The sequence below is a fragment of the Euprymna scolopes genome, chromosome 28 (assembly GCF_053919585.1).
Source record: "Euprymna scolopes isolate OS-2025 chromosome 28, ASM5391958v1, whole genome shotgun sequence".
In the NCBI taxonomy this organism is placed as follows: domain Eukaryota; kingdom Metazoa; phylum Mollusca; class Cephalopoda; order Sepiida; family Sepiolidae; genus Euprymna; species Euprymna scolopes.
In genome coordinates, this window is record NC_136509.1 from 55,147,639 (window position 1) to 55,167,225 (window position 19,587).

The following is a 19,587-nucleotide window of genomic DNA, read 5'->3' on the forward strand; positions in this document are numbered from 1 at the left end:
AGCCTTCTAGACTTTTTTTTTCACAACTTCCCCTGAGCTATGTTCATGTTCCGTTCTTTCTCTTCTGGGATCAGTTGTATCAGTTAAGATAAAAATGAAATGCAATAAGTCTTCAGACGTACCTCGCCACCGTACTGTATATCGATACTCTATGGCTGACTGGGATAGCTTCCGTACATTTATATCTGATCTCCCTCTGCATTCCATGTTTAAAAAGGATGTGTCCTCTATAGTATCAGATCTGACCGAATGAATAATTGTGGGCATAGACAGATTCATACCATCCAAAAAATTCAAGCAAAAACCTAACAGCCAGCCATGGTTCTCCCCAGAATGTGCTGCTGCCATCGCGCACAGAAATCACTTTTTCCATAACTACCATCATAATAGATGTACTGGGACTAAAGCTGCTTTCAGGAATGCCAGCAACCACTGTAAAAGAGTAATAAAAAATGCAAGAGAGCTATATGCTCAGTCCGTTAAATCCAAAGTAGCTGAACAGCAGATTGGTTCCCACCAGTTTAGGCAAATAGCAAACAGGATCCTGAACAGAAGCGTGCGTTCTATCCCAACCATCATCAATGGACCTGAGGTCATCTCATCAGCATCAAACAAGGCCAAACTATTTGTCAAGAACTTTGCAGCAAATTCTACCCTAAGCGACGAAGGCCATCAACTCCCTGTATTTCCTCCTATAACAGACAACATGCTATGCAACATACAAATATCTGTATGTGAGGTCGCTAAGCTAATCAAGAACCTGGATTCCCTGATAGCATTCCAATTATAGTGTTGAAAAAGCTTCAATCAGAACTTGCCCCCATACTTACAAAACTGTTTAAGCGTTTCCTTAAGGAGAAGTGCTTCCCAACACTCTGGAAAACGTCATCAGTATGCCCTGTATTTAAGAATTCAGGTGATAAGTCATCTCCCTCTCAGTACAGACCAATAAGTCTCCTGTGTGTCATGAGTAAGTTGCTGGAATCCATATTAAATAAAGAAGTAGTTAACCACCTCAGCAGAAATAACTTAGTGATATGCAATATGGTTTCTGTTCTGCTAGATCTACAGCAGATGTGCTAACGGTTATATCTCATAGGATTAGTGAATCTCTCGACAAAGGCTTCCTTTCTAGGGCAATTGCTCTTGACATATCAAAAGTCTTTGATAAGGTATGGCATAAAGGCCTACTTCACAAGATTTCCAGCTACGGTATAACTGGAAATGTTTTCTCAATTATTAAATCGTTTCTCTCTGATAGGTTCATAAGAGTAGTGGTTGATGACCAAAAATCAGAGGCCCACAGTATTAATGCTGGAGTTCCCCAGGGGTCTATCCTGGGCCCAACTCTCTTCCTGATCTATATCAACGATCTCCCAAAACACATACTGAAATCATTCGTTGACATCTATGCTGATGACACGACCATCTATGGCAACACATCAAAGGCTGTAAATGACAAAGTTCTCTCTGATTCTCTCTCCTCAGTGGGGGAAAAGGTGTCTAGTTACTTTTAATGCATCTAAAACCAAGCTCCTATCTTTACATCATCAACGCTCTGACATCAATTGAAATGGATGGCTGTCGTCTTGGGGAGGCTCCATGTGTTGACAAGCTTATGGGATTGACCTTTACTCCTGATCTGAAATGGAACATGTACATCAAGTCTGTTGCCAAGATCGCTGGAAAATGGTGGGATCCTTCTACCGCTCCAGAAGATATCTCACTGTTGATGCAATTCTCTATCTATATAAAAGCCAAGTACGTCCAAGGATGGAGTACTGCTGCCACATCTGGGCAGGAGCTGCTAAAAACAGCCTATCCTGCCTTGACAGAGTACAAAATAGACTTCGTGGCTTAGTGGGGGATGCCCTTTTCTCTTCCCTGCAACCTCTTTCACACAGAAGAGACGTTGTGAGCTTGTCTTTGTTTTATCATCATTTCCATGGCAAGTACTCATCTGAGCTCCAATCTCTGGTCCCCCCTCACCAATATTTCATGAAAAACACCCGTCTAGCTGAAACCACTGTCAATAATTTTCCTCACTCTTTATCTGTGCTTAAATCAAAACGTAGATTCCATGAACAAAGCTTCTTTCTTAGAAGTGCACGCCTGTGGAACTCTCTTCCATTTGCTTGTTTCCCACTTGACTACCAATTGGATGTCTTCAAGTCCAACATAAACAAATTCCTGATAAACCACCCCTTTAAGTAAGACACTTTATCAAATCTCCATTACTAACGATTACTACGATATTATCCCGTTGATTACTGTACATGCAATAACCCTTATCCCCGAGTGGCTTCCGGGCCTTGATAAGTGGTGACTACCATGTAAAAAATTAAAAAAAAGAATCACCCCCTCCCCATGTTAAGAACGGCTTTCGGAATAAACACCCCTAACCTCCCCAAAACGCCTTTCGTTTTTTTGCAATTTTTTCAGTGGATTGTTATTGATTGGTCATTAATATATAGGGGGTGGGTGATTCCCGTCCAGGACCGCCGGGGTTTGTTCTACAATTCAGAGGTACGAAAAAGTGGCAAAAAATTAAAATATATAACAAATAAATATTATCAAAGCCAAGATAAGTTACTCTTCTGACCTGGAAAAGGTTTTAGTAGCTTTACTCACTTTAAAACGTTTACTTGAAAAACATATAGTGTTACTTGAGAATAAGAAAACTTGCCGTGAATTGATGCTACCCTTATTGGGCGTGTTTCTAACACTACTTTTTATAATTTTTTATTCTTAAGTTATTTTCAAAACTTCAAACATTTAGGTGTCGATTCGCGGCCATTTTTGTTGTTCTCAAGTAACGCTCAACACTATATGTTTTTCGAACCAAATAAACGTCTTAAAATGAGTAAGCCACTAAAACCTTTTCCAAGTAGGTAGAAGAGTAACTTATCTTGCCTTTGATAACAGTTATTTGTTATATATTTGGATTTTTTGACAGCTTTTTCATACCTATGTAGATCGTAAGTCAATTACATTATTTGTTTTTTTTTCAATATTTATCTTAAAATATTATTGAGTGGCACTTAGCCGTATTTAAAATTATATCCTTGCAAGAACGGTTCAAAAATCAATTCTCAATGAATATTTATCCCTTAATTGGCAATTATTACTTGCCTAATTTTCCGGGCATTTAACTTAGAATGATTGGCAATCTAACAATGTGATCCCAAAAGTAAGGGTGGAAATGGATACAGTTGATGTAAATACTAAACAGAAGTCACTAAACGCTATGGCAAAATTATGTGATAAAATTTGTGGAAGACATTCTAAAAATTAAAAAAATATATATTAAAGAAAAATTTATAGAAATGTGGAAGAATGTTTTTAATTGTTTCGTTGTAAAACAAGGAGTGTTAAACTAAAATATTTCTTTTGAAATAAAATATTTCTATATGGTTTCGTATTTCGTTTCATACTAAGTGACTTCAGTTCCGTACTAACATCAGCTGTATCCATTTCCACTGTCTTAATTTTGGGAACGCAATTATTAGAGATTGTCGAATGATTACCCATTTCCGAACCAGACAGCCTCTTTTAATATGCAACCAATTGGTAATTTTATTCGTTTTTAGAAATCAATTTCCGCACGAGCACGCGCGTGCGTGTGTGTGTGTGTGTGTGTGTGTGTGTGTGCGTACGTGCGCTGAAATTTTACATAAAACAGATTAAATAATTATTACTTTTAGGTAGGCACCGCCAAAAATGGCCGAAAAATCAAGTTGTTTTTTAAAACGAAATTACATTTATTAAAATCCATTATTTCTGAGTAACTTTTTTTTTTTTTTCCAGAAAGATAAAACCCTGAATTTTATCATATAGAAAACAGAATAATGTAAAACTTTTTCTACTATTTTTAATTAAATTTTAAATGTTAAATTTTCCCAAAAAGTTAACAATTGACATTTTTTGTCTTGCACAAAAAACGTACATAAATATTTGAAAAAAAAAAAAAAAAAAAGGTTTTTGAAATAATTAATTTATTTATTTGTTGTCTAACTAAGATTTATGATGATTTTCTATGAGAATATGCAAAAATATTATAATATAAGTACCTGGATTTCAAATAATTCCACTTATTCATATAAGCAACCAGTTACTTCGCGTCGATCTAGAGTCTAGATCGACAATGTTTACGTTTGTATTTGATAAAAAGCAAACTATGGAAGACCAAACAGGCCAAAAAAAACTTATTTTTCAGTAACGAAAATTTCAATGTATTATTAACGCTGAAGCTGACCAGTAGCAGTGTCAGAAATTTCGTGAAAATAGTGAATAATTCCACCCCATCTTTCCAAGCTTATAACTCCTCGAAAAATGTAATTCAAGCCCTAATTTTTTTTTTCAATTAAAGGAGCAAGGACCAAGGTTTTATTAAAAAAAAACAAAAAAAAAAACAATGTGTTTTTTTTTTTTAAAAAGGTTTTAAACTTCGGACTTTACAGGTAAATTTCTAAAAAAGCGATTTGTTTTTTTGTTTTAAATTTGAATATATTATTTATTGACCTTTTCTCTTCAATTTGTGATATATAAAACTCCACGACATAAATTAATTATTTACTTTTTAATAGACATTTCAAAATGAGAGGCGTGAATTATTCGACCCCCTATCTTTCTAAGCTTATAACTCCTCGAAAAATGTAATTCAAGCCCTAATTTTTTTTTTCAAATAAAGGAGCAAGGACCAAGGTTTCATTAAAAAAAAAAAAAAAAGGACAAAAAGAAACAATGTGTTCTTATAAAATAAGGTTTTAAACTTCGGACTTTACAGGTAAATTTCTAAAAAAGCGATTTTTTTTTTTTTTTTTTAAATTTGAATATATTATTTATTGACCTTTTCTCTTCAATTTGTGATATATAAAACTCCACGACATAAATTAATTATTTACTTTTTAAGAGAAAGTTGAAAATGGGTGACACTTGGGGGGGCGTGAATTTAAAAAAAAACGTTTGTCTAAAATATTATATTCGGTTTATTGGAAAGAACATAAAATTTCACATTGACCCTGAAAATATCGTAAAAATAGAATCAATAGAAAAATTTTGATAGATTTTTAAAATTTAAAAATTTTAAAATATTGAGTTTAAAAATTGAAAAATATTGAGTTCGGAAAATTCATTACTGTTTTAAAAAAAAAAAAAATATTTTTATTACTTTTAAAACAACTGTAATAGTTTATTTTGGAAGTATAATCCATAAAGAAAATAAATAACCCACTTTTAACAGAGAAATTACGAGATTTTTATATTGTATTCGCAGTTTCGTGTTAGGGGTGTAAAAAATTCCTACAAAAATTCTGATACTGCTAGCTGACCAGTACCAGATGGGTGACCATTTGTATCAGTTTGGTTTTTAATGTGTATGCGTGTGGAGGCCAGGCTCCCCAAAATGGGGGGGGGGCAATTTAAAGCAGAATAAAAAAAAATTATTTCAGCGCGTTTGGTCCACCGTAGTCGAAAGGCGGCAAACGTTTTCAAACGGGATCAAAAAAAATGATGCTATTTTTAACACAAAGGGCACAATATTTATCCGATTTTTTTTTTGTATCGATTCTTCAAAGCATACCCTGTTTAATAATTGTCATGCATTATTCGGCTCGCTAAAAGAAAATTGTTAATTTATTTATCAAAGATTTTAAAATGGCTTTTTTCGTATATTAAAATTTTTTTTTTTTTTTTTTTTTTTTGCTTAACTTAAATTAATTATTTTACTTAACATATTCACCGAATTTCACACTTCAAAACTCAAAAGCGGGATAATTAAACACAATCGAAATTCTGATATTCAGACGTCAAAATAAGGTATGCAAACAATTTTTTTTTTTTTTTAATCTATAATTCTGTCCCTTACAACAACACAATATGTTGTGTTCAGTTTCAGATTATTATTTTAAGCATATTTGTACTCCCTCAAAACAAGGGGGGTTTTGTAAGCAAAAAAAAAATATATATATATATAAATATCGTTTATGAAAAATAAGTACACTGTTATAAAGTTCATTGTTCTCTTAATAATCGCTGAAAATTTTGTATTGATCGGATAATTATCTGATTTTTGGTAGATTTTAAAAAAAAACAGTCCGTCAAAAAGTACTTACCTGCCCCCCCCCCCCCCAGCTTTGGCGGTGCCTACTTTTTACGATATGAAAATAAATTTTTAAAATTTATTTTTATATCGTATTTATATTATTATTTAAATTTAGGCACCTCATTATTATTTTTTTTTCTTCAATTTTCTTATTTTGTTCAAGCTGATGATGGGATATCCTACCGGATTCACCCGCTATCTTATATATTTCAACCGAGAAATCTTAATTACTGAAATGATGAAGATTTTCTCAAGATTCCATTTTTTTTTTTTTGTCATACACAAGACACCTGCATGTGCTTTATTTAATAAAAATCTTATTAGTTTTTTTTTTAACATAATATGATATAAAGTTTTTTTTTTAACGTAATATGATATAAATTTTTTTTTAACATAATGATATAAAAAAAATTTTTTTAACGCAATATGATATAAATTTTTTGTTTTTTAACGTAATATGATATAAATTTTTTGTTTTTTAACGTAATATATAATTTTTTTAACGTAATATATAATTTTTTTACGTAATATGATATAATGTTTTTACGTAATATGATATAATGTTTTTACGTAATATGATATACATTTTTTTAACGTAATATGATATATTTTTTTAACACAATATGATATATTTTTTTAACACAATATGATATATTTTTTTAACACAATATGATATAAATATTTTTTTAAACGTAATATGATATAAATATTTTTTTTAACGTAATATGATATAAAAAATTTTTAACGTAATATGATATAAATTCATATATAATATAAAGCTGCTATTCTAAATTAATTCTGAAATATTTTTTGAAGGCTGTTTACACGTAACCGCCTAAAAAAGCAGAATCTCATGGGAAAAGGGGGCTACAATTTAAACAATATTTTCTTTTTCAATTGATCTCTATTTTTATGAGGAAATAAAACAATACTTTATTTCACAGCAATTATACTTTCAGGTTTAAGTCACTCACAAGTCAGATTTTATTTTAGTTTAGAGAACTCAACCTATTTTTTGGTATTATTATACAAACACCGTGACAGCGTTAGGGTTAGGGTTAGGATTAGGGTTAGGGTTAGGGTTTAGGGTTAGGGTTAGGGTTGGGGTTAGGGTTAGGGTTAGGGGTAGGGGTAATTCGCTGTCACGGTGTTTGTATAGTTTTACCTATTTTTTTTTTAATTATTAGTGTATACTGCATACTTAGGCGGACGTTTAGGAAATGGACCCCAACCTCTAAATTCTACAATTTACACATTTTTTTCACGTGATTCCATCGACTACAAACTTGGTTTTCAGATAAAAAAAAAATTACCCAAAAATTACTAAAAAAAAAAAAAAAAAAAAAAAATGACTTTTATCGTCGGGTATCGGTTTTCAATTCTAATGTCCTGCTAAATTGAACGCGTACTTTGTGACCATCATCGAGAAAAATATTGCACCCGGTTATTATTCCCGTTTACAAAAAGGGGTTAAGGTACATTTGTACTTTCTTTCCAACTCGATGACGACGTTTACAGGTTTCCGAGGATGCAGTTATGTCCTATTTTTGTGTCGGAAAAAAAATTCCAAAAATATTCGGTACTTCACGGGGAACGTGGGCTCTGCGTAATTTTTTTTTTTTTTTTTTTTTTAATGCACAAAAGGTTTTCTTTCACTTTCTTCGTGCATATCTCATAGACTTTTTATTTTTAATCGAACGTGTATTTATTTTAAATTTTTAAAATATTTTTTTATTTCGTGCTTGTTTTTATTTTATTTTATTATATTTTCGCCACTAAATATTTTTGTTACATTTATTTTTTCATACATATTCAAATAATGCTTTTGACCTTTTTTTAAGGGGGGGGGGTCAAAAAAGTTTTTGTGATTAAATAAATCAATGAAAACCTTTTGTGCATGCGCTTTCAGGGAGCAGTCATTAAAAAACCGTTTACGCAGTTTCACAAGAAGTACCAAATATTCAATTCAAACAAAAAATAAATAAAAAATTGAATGTCTGAATACTAGAATGGCATGTCCACAAGAACACAACTTGTTGCTTGCAACAGGATATTTTGCCTGTGCATACTAACATTATTTTCCGTAAAATTATGCAAAAGGTCCATTCTTTGAATGGCCATTTTCTTATAGTTGGGATTCTTTCAAGCAAGACGACGCGGATGAAATAGATAAGATAGATGAAAGAGAGAGAGAGTGGATAAAAGGGGGTGGGGGTAAGAAATTTCCCTTCCTAACCCCCCTTTTTTTTAAAACGGGAATAATCACCGGTCACGTGAGAGAGTCGCAATATTTTTCTCGGCGAGAGGGTCACAAAGTACGTGTTCAATTTAGTAGAACTTTATAATTGAAAACTGATCCCCGAGAATAAAAGTCATAAAAAATATTGTTTTACAATTTTTTTTTAATCTGAAAGTTAAGTTTGTAATCGATGAGAGTGACGTGAAAAAAAGAGAGAAAAAAATATAAATTTTAGAATTTAGAGGTGGGATCAATTTCATAAACGTCCGCCAATAATTACTTTATTGTGGCCATATGTAATAATGTCATTCACTGTGCACTGACACAAACAAGCAAACTTCGCGGGAGAGGGTAATTATGTACTGGACGACCCATGACTAGAGAGAAAAGGATAAGGGACACCAGGTTGGATAACAGGGACACCAGGTGTGTAGATAAATATATTGGATAAACAAAGAAAATGGGAGACTTAATAGTTCGCAATGGTAACGGGGGCACAATTAAGAAAGCTCCTGATCTATTATACTAAATCTCGGTTGATCAACGTTTGTTTCCTGTATACTTCAATAACACAAAATGCAAGCTAAAATATACTTTACTTCTGGGATTGAGCTATGTTAAAAAATGGCTTTAATTGTTCGGTGCCAAATGCACTTACTGATTCGCGCTATTTTTTAAATCGTATTCCCAAGTTTAATTAAAGTTTTATGATATGTTTTTTATTCAATTGTAAGGTTAAAGTACAGAATCGGTACAAAACTCTTCCCATGTTAAGAATGGCTTTTTAAATAATAACGTTATTATTTCAGCACGAATCAATAAGTGCATGAGTACCAATTGTTCTAAGTTATCCATCTTTTTCTATTTCTGTCATTCAATATTGATTAAATCACTAATGTTTCTTACACACGTAAGTTAGACAGTAAAAAAAGTCTCTTTACTTCTACAAATGAATTTAAAAAATATTGAGACGGCGGAAATAATAATAACAACAACCACAACAGTAAACAAACTTATTTTTAGTTATTTCAAAAAGAATATCTTAATAGATAGGTCACAGTTTATATATTTTCGAATGAAATCCAAGCAGAACGATGAAAAAATACAGTAGTGCTTGCTTGTGACCCAACGTGTCACGGGTATGTATATAAATATATACATATATATATATATATATATATATATATATATATATATATATATATATATCGCTAGATTCAGCCACTCTGATGAGTCGTAGACGACGGAACACGTGTCAGTGGATAATTATATTTAAAAAACAGTCGACATATATATGCTTCGGACTCGCCAGGACTAATATTTTTTCATACTAAGCCAGTGTGTATCTAGACCGTATTGAGATCGATATGGATTGATCGACTGTTCGATAGATACAAACTCACATAAGTTGAGAAACAAACGAAGAGATGTGAAGAGCGAACAGAACGAAAACGAACGATTGGTGATTTGTCGTAAAGAAAACAAAACAGAAACGAAAAAAAGCGCGACGGTTTTGTTTTTGTTCTTTTTTTATTTTTAACCAAAATGAACTTTCCGACCAAAAATAAGTAAATAAATAAATAAATAAAAAAAGACACTTATTATGTACTTACGTGAGTTGTTTAACTTTGTTTTCAGGCGGTAAAAATACACCAGAACGAAAATATATCCTCCTATGATGTCGCGTATTAATCATAATAAAAACCCATTCAGAGTTGTGCTAAATGTTCCTGCTTTGTCCGGTAGAAACAATCGAAAATAATTCATATACCTAAGTATTATCTATCTATATATATACATATACATATATCTATATATGTATGTATATATAAAACAGCCGAGCCGGGAATCAAACAGAGAGAGTGTCTATGCCGAGAGAGTGATAGAGATTAGAGAGCGGAAAGTTATTAAAGTAAGACTAGAAAGAAAGAAAGGAAACGTTGTGGGAGTGAAGTTAAATGCGTGGTTGACGGCCGGGGAGGGGGGGGGGCGGTGGTGTAACAACGAGGTTATTACATATTTGAAAGAGGGTGGGGAGATGGGGGAAAGGGGAGGTACTCGATAGGGTGTGGGGTAAGAGAAAGTGAGAAAAGGGGCAGAGAAAAGGGCAGCTAAGGTTTGACGATTGTCAGCCGGTAGGAATGAGGGACGGACAGTAAATACGATCTCGACCTAACAAAAGAAAAAAGAGAAAATCCTGGTCACATAGTTGTAATATGGGTACCCGCTTAGGAGGGGCATGGACCCCCCCCCCCACGTCTCTTCGCCTTCTGGATAAGGCCTAAACTGACCGACTAAATTTGTAATTCGAATATATCAGGGCCAATAATTTTAAGTAATAGCCCCCCAGCCCCCCCACTCCCATTTATACATAAACGCATTAGGCATTCTAACCCCGGGTTAAAATTCACGGATAAACGATTTTAAACAATATTAAACAATAATTGGTAAGTTGGAGTATATCCCTTCATTACCCCCACCCCCGCCACACACACACACGCACGCACACGCACACACACACACACACACTCCATTTCAGCAGACCCTCTTAATGGTCAATTGTTATTCAGCTCCCCATGGTTCAACACAAAGTCAGTTCGGGAGTTTAGGTTATTTTGGAGGTATGGTCCTGTGAAGTTCTATGAAGATCATCTTCCCAGGCTTTATCTTCTTCCTCTTTCAGAAGAGGTCAGTTTATTGCTAATCGCTTGAGACACACACCCCTACCAAAGATTGCTGATGGAGCTGTGTAGATAATATTTGGTCAGCCAAAATATCCTTCCACTAGGTATTTACCCATTTTTTCTGACCTTGTGTTTAATCTTCCCATTGTGGGAGAGGAATAAATATAAACTAGGCCCAGTTCTAGGAGGCTCACCCTCCTAGGCCATGCTTTCTCTCTTTGAGAAGGGGTTATTTTATTGCTAATTGCTCGAGGCACCCTTACCAGGGAATGCCAACGGGGTTGCCTACGCACTTTTGCAGGTCAGAGTGTCCCACCTCAGGGGCATTGACTTTTCAATCCCACTTTCCAATCCTAATTTCTTGTAGTGGGAGAGAAATAAAAACCTTCTTCAAAGAATAAAAATAAGATTTTACTATTTTTAAGTAAAAAATATCTAAAATAAAAAATTAAAAAAAAAGCATCATTTAGAAAATTTTAAAAGTGGAATCTTATCTGATCTAAAAGTGGAATCTTATCTGATCTAAAAGTGGAATCTTATCTGATCTAAAAGTGGAATCTTATCTGATCTAAAAGTGGAATCTTATCTGATCTAAAAGTTGGTGATCATTAACACCTCCTGGTTAGAAAATAGGCTGATTATTCCATGTTAAATTTTTTTATAGATTTAGAGTGGTCTCTCACTCTAAAGTCTAAATTGTTGTTTTTGTTATTCTTAATTACTCCACATATAGCAGCAGCCAGCCGTTATGGATCCTCATTTGCAGTTCCTGATTATATTCCTATCAAATGTGTGTTGGGGCTGGATATTCCACAAGTCTATTTTTCAATGTAATTGAAGGTTGGTTATCAGCCAATTTCCAAGATGCAGTCCACTTCCGAGTGTTCTTTTTATATTCTGCGGTGAAATCAGGCTCAATAATGACGATGCCTCCATTCAGTCTTGAAAAGACAAAGGATACCCCTGTATGGGCAGCTGTGCGTGTAATTGTGAGGCAAGGGTTGTGCAATCCCAAAGCACACCTCTCTTGAATCAGCACTGTTTGAGACCACTAGCAAGAAGTTCAGAAAAGAAATGTGACCGGTATTACCATACAAGTTTTAGTTATGAATGGCGACTTACTTGGATTTGGTTTGTTCCTTGGGCTGGACGTAATCAAGTGACTAGGAGGAGTAGCTTAACTAGTGTGTGTTAATGAGGTAACGTTTCCACAACTCACTGAAATTGCTTGTAGCTTTGCAAGGGAAGAGAGATGAGACGGAAATAAAAGAAAAATTATATTATTATCACACGGCTATACGACTGCGACATTGCGACAACTGTCAAGTCAACCGAATAACAAACATAATCCAAATGTTTCTACCTACACAACTCAACAGGAATAATACTGTTAACATGACCTCCAGGTCCCAAATAGTTCCATCAACATAACCCGACACAATCCCAAACAACTTTATCAACATGATCCGACACAACCCGACTCAGTGTGAATAATTGCCTTAATATGATTTGACATGATGCAAACAATTCTGTTGATACAATTCGACCCACTAGCAAAGCAACCTCGGCAGTTCTTTTCTGAACGACTCTGGCATCGTCGTTTTCTAACTCTTGGATGATCTCATTTTTGCCGTAGGTGGACCTGATGAATATACTGATGCACCATTCTTTAACACTTTCACGTCACATTTCTGAATAGTCATAGTTGTCTAGTAACATGTTCATGAAATAAATTCAACACACAACAAAATTCTTTTCCCAGATGAATAAGATAGTGAGTAGCTAATGTTATCTTGCTCTGGTTTGTCTTTTTTTGATTTATTGTGCATCACTGAATACTGTGTCACGTCAGGCAGAAGTGTATGGTGACCTCAATGCATGCCAACTGTTTAGATCACAATCAGTCTACCCAGGTTCAGCTCACTTAGGATGGTTTGGTTGTTTTGTGGCATATCAACCTTTTTTGTTATTTAATGCCGGATCCAGTAATTTGGGAAAAAGGTTTTAGCCTTAAGTTCTTCAATCATATCGTCAAATATTTATTTACGGCGTTTCGTTTGGGTTGGTTGCTTGGTAAAGGAAAATAGTTGCTTTTGATTTTGCAGAACATGTTTGAGTTTTGCAAAGCGAAGGAAGAAACACTAGGTGAGGAAGCCAATATCTTCAAACTGCCTGATCTGGTCGCACCAAATAAGATAATCAAAGTAAGATGTTGATGACATCACTACAACAGATACAAACCCATAACCCTTCTTCAGCTATAAATAAAATAGTGACTTGTGTTTAACTAATTGTATAGAATCAACCATTTACTGGAGGTATTATGTTCTAGCATTTAAATGGTTTATATGTTGCAAAGCTGACAAACTACAATCAAACTTGGAAAGTTTTTTATTATTTGATTGACAGGCAAGCTAAATCAGTAAATCATCTAAAGCGTTTATTGCACTTCAGCATTAAATAATCCCCCCCCCCCAATCCATATTTACTTGCCTCCTCATGTAAGCAGAATTAGACACAAGGTCGGTTTTTAATGTGGGGAACACCCAGCTCCCAAAAGGGTGAGCACTTTAGATTGGGATAAAAATAAAAATTTCCTCAGTCTAGAATTTCTTCTTCACTATCTGAGAACAGAAATGTTGAAGTGTATTATCAGAATAGATACTATACTGTGCTTCTAAAGGCCATAGGGTTGATGTGTCCTAAAACTAAATAAACAATGAAGCATACAAACAGAAGAGCAATAACCCATGTCGAAACAAAACTCGTTCATGAACAACCTTGCAACCTTACTAAAAGAATACTTTTATGTGTACAATAGTGTACATTATAGATTATGCACCTATAATGGAGGAGGGTTGGATTTAGCGATATATGATAACTTGTTGTCTAGTGCACCATAAAAATATTAATAGTAAAAAGAAATTAATAATGGTGGAGTGACAAAAGAAACACAATATATATGTACAATGAAGTTAAGAGTGTTCACTAGAAATACATTTCTAGGTAAGAGCGGCTAGGATAGTAGTAGTCGATGATGATGATGCAGATAGGACCAGAAACTACTGCTCGTCATAAAGGACAAACTCCAAAGTCAGTGATTCGCCTGATGGCAAGCCTCAAAGTTATTGGTCCTTGTCATGATGGGTTGCTATCTTGACTCTCGGCAGATCTAGAAAAAAGACCCAAACTGCTGGCAAATATGAAAACGCGCCTCTTTTATACATGTTGATCGGCTGCTACTGATAACATGGTCTTGATATCATCTGATGACAGAAAAACGAAAGTGTGTTTATTTCTGCCACATGCTTCAAAGCTATTGAAAGGTTAATTACCATTTTGTTACTAGCAAGTGCTCAGATATAAACGGGGCACAACATATTATATCTATATCAATCACGTTTGTACGATCACGTTTTGGTGTCTATGTGTGTTTCTTGCCTTCATGTGACTAATACATTTTTTATTTACTATTAATGGACTATATGTTGCAATAAAAAATACAAAGCGTAACATATTAAAAAAAAAACTTTTTTGTTATTGCTATATAATAAATAATTTAATTATAAAGTTAAATCTACCATAATGCATTTCGATTTATTTATAACAAATTTGCCATTTTAATCTTTTGTTAATAATAATAAAAAATCAAATGAATTATTTTATGATCTTTAAAAATTTAGAACTTGTGGCATAACAGATGAAATACTAAGTAAAATTCAGTTCTAAGTGACACTCCTCTGGAGGTTGAAGGTTTAATGCTCAGTGCAGGCGATACTAAGAATACAATTGTGAATTACTTGTGACTTCTAACTTTTCATGGCTGACGAAACAAGAGGATGCTCCCCTAGATTAAATAAAGGGTTCTGTTTGAAATTGTGTACAGATTCCTGAGTTTGGCAAGATACATCTGAAGAAGGTTGGAGGTTACATCGACCGAAACGTTGTGAGAATAACACTCAAGATGAGAACAGCAGTCTGAATAATCATAATAATAAAACTAATCAACCCCTATATCAAAAATTCAGAAACAGAACATTTTTTGTTGCAAAATAGTTTCTTAAACACAAAACTTTTAAATGAATCACAATCTGAACAATTATCAAAGAGAATGGACCAACAATCCTAGAAGTCTCCATTGCACTGAAGTAAAAAGTAAATCTCTTCTCTAAAAAAGAATATGTATTTATTCATTTTTTTTTTAATCACTGCATCTCAAGCAACAGACCAGAGTTTAACTGCAAACCTGATCAAATTGCCAGTTAAAAATATGTCGCCACTAGTAACATTCCAAATGAATGACCCCCACCCCTCATCAAAAAGTAACAATAGTAATCCATCCCTGGTCCATATCCATACTATGCTAATGAAGAAACATTGTAGCACAATATGTGCTGGAACAAATGAATTCATACAACCTTTTTATTTAGTTGCCTAAATTCAAGATAACTACTATACATATTTTTATGAAAAAGAAAATCTATTTAAGGATTCAATCAGATTCAATTTAACGAAAATAAACAATCATATTTTTTTCAATACCACTATACAATTTGTACATAAAACAAAGGCGAATTTAGGGCCTTGGCGCAAATCTCACGATCCTGGACCCCCACATTACTGTTGAATTAACGAGGAGAATTTTTTTTTTTTTTTTTAATTTGGTTATACATTAGAACCCCGGGATAAGGCATGAAAAATTAGTAACAAAATACAGTACAGTATATAATACACATGTATATAATCAAATAACATTTGAAATAACACTGTAAGACGGGACAACTACTGTAACCAGGGGCCGGAAAATCATTGTATTCCATATCGTAGCCTGCAAAAACGTATCCTAGGGTCACCGTATACCGGGGTTCTACTATAGTCAGTATTTTCATTTATATTAAGGTTTATTATGGTCAATGTTTTAATCTGTATTAGTGCTTGGTTTAGATTGCATCGTGTCCTTCGTAATATATTAAGACATGACATATATTACAAAGGTCACGGTTGCATACCCTTTTTACTTATTCAAGACATTTTTAAAATGCATTATGTAGATACTTTTTTTTATTTATATACCCCCACCCCAATCTACCATACAAGCTTTGTTTTGTGTCCCTGACTGTGGTTATAATTTCTTTACTTCTTTCCATGTATCTTCTATCTTGGATTTGGAACTATTAAAATAAATTTAAATGAAAATTTATGTTTAGATATTTCTATGTATGGGACTCTCTGTTAAACTAATTAACCGAACATTGTAAGTTTTGGAACACAGCTGCTTGACATAAGAGTGGGTAATGGGAATTATATTTCGTTTAATTTAGTTTCATACAAAAGAGGCAACTAGGAGATGGAACTCCTTTGTGAAAATTTACATGCCTCCGATTTGTGTGAAAAGTTAAAGTTAGCAATAGCTATTAAGCAATCTTCCCACATTTTAGTTTATAATTGAAGTATTTAAAGGATTTTTACAAGGCATATTATGGGCACAACCTCCCATTTGAAAATCAAAATATTAAAAATTTTTTAGTAAATTTAATGCAAATTTAGCACTAATTAAGCAAGATTCTTTGCATTCCAATTTCTTCTTTAGAGTCTATTACCTAAATTGGTTTAACATTGAAAATCATATAATGGAATTTGATAAAAATTGGAGTGAGGTTTAGTAGCATTATATCTTGATTTCAATGTTTGTAAATAGACATAAATGTGGTGAAAACTGTTCTCTTTAGAGAATTTATTTTACACGTCCAGGTATATTTTTCTCGCTTTTTGCTGATGTCATAATCTATGCGATGATCTTATATGAAAATATCTACTTCACCAGAGCGTGTTTCTCTGTAGAAAGTAGAGAAAGCAGACACCCACATTCCTGACATTTTCCAGGGCTTGGCCAAAAATAACTAAAACCTAGAAAACGTAAGTGAAGCGTGATAGAGGGGGGGGGGTCGGACTTTCCATACGCATGATTGGATTGCAAGATTAAAAAAAATCGTAAATCCTGAACGTGATTCCGTTTACATTTCAAATTTGTAATTTTAAGAGAACATAGTTTGAAATAAGGTTAGTCAGTGTCGTAGTAATGACAGTAAGGATGCCCGATGTCAAAGTAGACATTTCTATTACAGTTCTGAACTTTTGAGATGAATATTGATTATTCGTATTATTTGGATTCTTCAGACTATTAATCCGTGGCACAGTGGATACTTGGTAAAATTCCGTTGTGAGAAAAAGTATAAAATTTTTAAAATGTGCAATAAAGACGTTGCTGTTTGTATGCTCTTTTTCTCTGTAATAATTTAAAGTAAAAATGAATGACGAAATAGATTGAAGATCAAAGAATTAGAAATTTATTGAAAATAAAGGGGGAAAGACTAAATAATGTATATTCGTTCATATGTCATTTGAAAATAAAGACAAAATAACAGAATGTTCACAGTTAAAACTTTACAATTACATATAATTTTTTGAATTAATTGTCTTGTGTGCGTGTTTTTTTTTAAGTTCATTTAAAGTTCTTATTGCCAGACGATAAGTATTTTTTGAAAAGAATTCTTTTTCGTCTTTCACAACTGAAGACAAAACTTCAATGAGACAGTTCATTTTATTTTTTATGGAAATCTTGTACTACTGAAGACAAATTCCAAGAAAATATGAAAACAGTTCTTAATTGAAAGGTTACTTGGAGTCTTGGACAAATGTCGGGTTCGTGCATTTCTTCTTCTCTTTTCTTGTTTCTTCTTTTTTTGTCAAATAATAAATAATAAAATATTACTCGAGACTCTGAAAATTTAAATTATTTATATCATAACCTAAATCTAATATCATTTTCTTAAAATAATTACTCCTTTTCTTTTCTAACAAAGAATTATTTATTTATTAGAAAAGAAAACGAGGACTGAAGATATTAAATTAAATATACGAAGGCATACATTTTTCTTTCTTTCTTTTTTTTTTATTCATTTATCGTTTAAATAAACGAAGATTAATCTCCATTACATTTCAGACTAAAATACAAAACATTCAGATTATTCTCTGATATTTCAACAAATTTAGAAGACGTTTGGGTTCCGTTTTCCCAAATATATTTTCGTTAAATAATGGCATTTGTCATAATCTTTTCCTATGGATAAAATAATTATTATTTGAGTTTTTCGATCCTCAATATCACAAAAATGTCTGCAGCCCAAAAATAACTTCAAAAGTTAAAATTACGTAACGAAGATGTCAATTTTTCTAATCTTTTATATTAAAAGGTATGAAAAAATAAAATGCATCCCAATATCTTCTTGACATTCTTATATCGAGTTATCATAAAACAGAGGTTAATTAATTAACGTAAACACAATTTTACTAACAGAAGAAAACTGTATTCACAGAGATAGAAAATAAAGATGTTGATGAGTCAATTCCAATTTTAACATCTAACCGCTAAAATCTTTAAATTGTTGTCTGCCAATGTTTAAAGTTAAAACTGTCACGTGACTTAAATCAACCAATGAAATGATGACACGAATGCAATCCTTCTAACGTGAACAAAATAGATCATCTGCCCATTATTTTCAAACGAAATTCAATAAAATTTTGAATCCGTTAAAAAACAACAAATTTTGCAAAGTTTATTTTATTTTGAGCTTTTTATTTTAAATGATATAAGGCCATTTCTGAAAGTTGTAAAAGTTACAATCTTCTGAAGGTTTGAGGTTCAATTCCCAGCGCGGGCAATGAAAATACAATGGCAAATTACTTAGGACTTTTATCATACTACCCTCGTCGATTAAATAAAGGGTTCTGTCCGAAATTCCAGACAGATTCTCAAGTTCAACAACTGAAGAAGGTCGAAGATTACACATTGACCGAAACGACGTTTCGGTGAAACGTTGTGAAAATAACACCCAAGTTGAGAACAATAGTCTGAAGAATTCAAATAATATGAATAGACTTTTATAGTCTTACACATGTTACATATATTATCATGTGATAAATAATAACACTTCACTCTATAATGAAGAACAATGTGTACTTATTAGTAAATATATATATATATATATATATATATATATATATATATATATATATATATATATATATATGTCCGTCACATAAACGCTGCCTGACAAAAAAAGGGAGAACACAAATAATATATTACTATAAGATGCTTTCTCTCTCTTTCCCCCTTTTTGCTTTATCGATTTATACGCTTTTTTCTTTCCATTTTTTTTCTTTCTTTCTTTTGCCAGGAAATCATAAAAAGCGATAATAATTAGAGAGAAATGACGTCATACAGACGATTGAATAACGGTAGTTGTAATCTCAACAGTCTGGATGGAAACATTGATTAGGCAAAACGTGTTTTAAGATGAGCTGACAAAGCGATAAAACAATTACACAATGAGTTTAAAATAAGTATTTCCTCTTTCTATCTCTTCTTTACCCCCCCCTCAACTTTGCAGTTCTACAGCTGATCAAGTTGTGGCCGATTGAATAAATAATTCCCCTTCACTAAGATGTATTGAATAATTAATGTAATAAGGAATGAGATGTTTATTAATTATTAACTAAAA

General features: G+C 32.9%; 1 protein-coding gene across 9 annotated transcripts in view; it reads right to left on the reverse strand.

Moving 5' to 3' along the window:
• LOC145249637 (tripartite motif-containing protein 2-like) overlaps window positions 1-19,587 on the reverse strand; it is a 327,119-nt gene that overhangs the window by 188,580 nt on the left and 118,952 nt on the right. For 2 of the 9 annotated variants that reach the window (XM_080111393.1, XM_080111392.1), the window contains exon 1: window positions 9,956-10,284. The exons of 3 other annotated variants lie outside the window; for them this stretch is intronic. The gene's annotated coding sequence lies outside the window, so the exon portion shown is untranslated. Of the gene's footprint in view, window positions 1-9,955; window positions 10,285-19,587 lie in introns of those variants that run through there. 4 more of the 9 variants (XM_080111401.1, XM_080111399.1, XM_080111396.1 and 1 more) reach the window with 2 other exon arrangements.